Below are 249 nucleotides of genomic sequence, written 5' to 3' on the forward strand. Positions count from 1 at the left end.
AGCAGCAACAGCAGCAGCAGCAGCAGCAGCAGCAGCAGGAACAGCAGCAGCACCACCGCCGCCCTCATCACCAGCAGCAGCATCAGCTTCAGTACTATCATCATCACCAGCAGCAGCAGCAGCAGCAGCAGCAGCAGCAGCAGCAGTATCAGATGCTGCTGCTGCTGTTGCTGCTGTTGCTGCTGCTCCTAATCCTTGCAGCTGCAGCAGCAGCCTATCGAGCAGCAACATCTGTATATCTGTGTTTTG

Source organism: Eimeria mitis, genomic scaffold (genome assembly GCF_000499745.2).
Source record: "Eimeria mitis Houghton genomic scaffold, Emh_scaff4502, whole genome shotgun sequence".
Classification (NCBI taxonomy): domain Eukaryota; phylum Apicomplexa; class Conoidasida; order Eucoccidiorida; family Eimeriidae; genus Eimeria; species Eimeria mitis.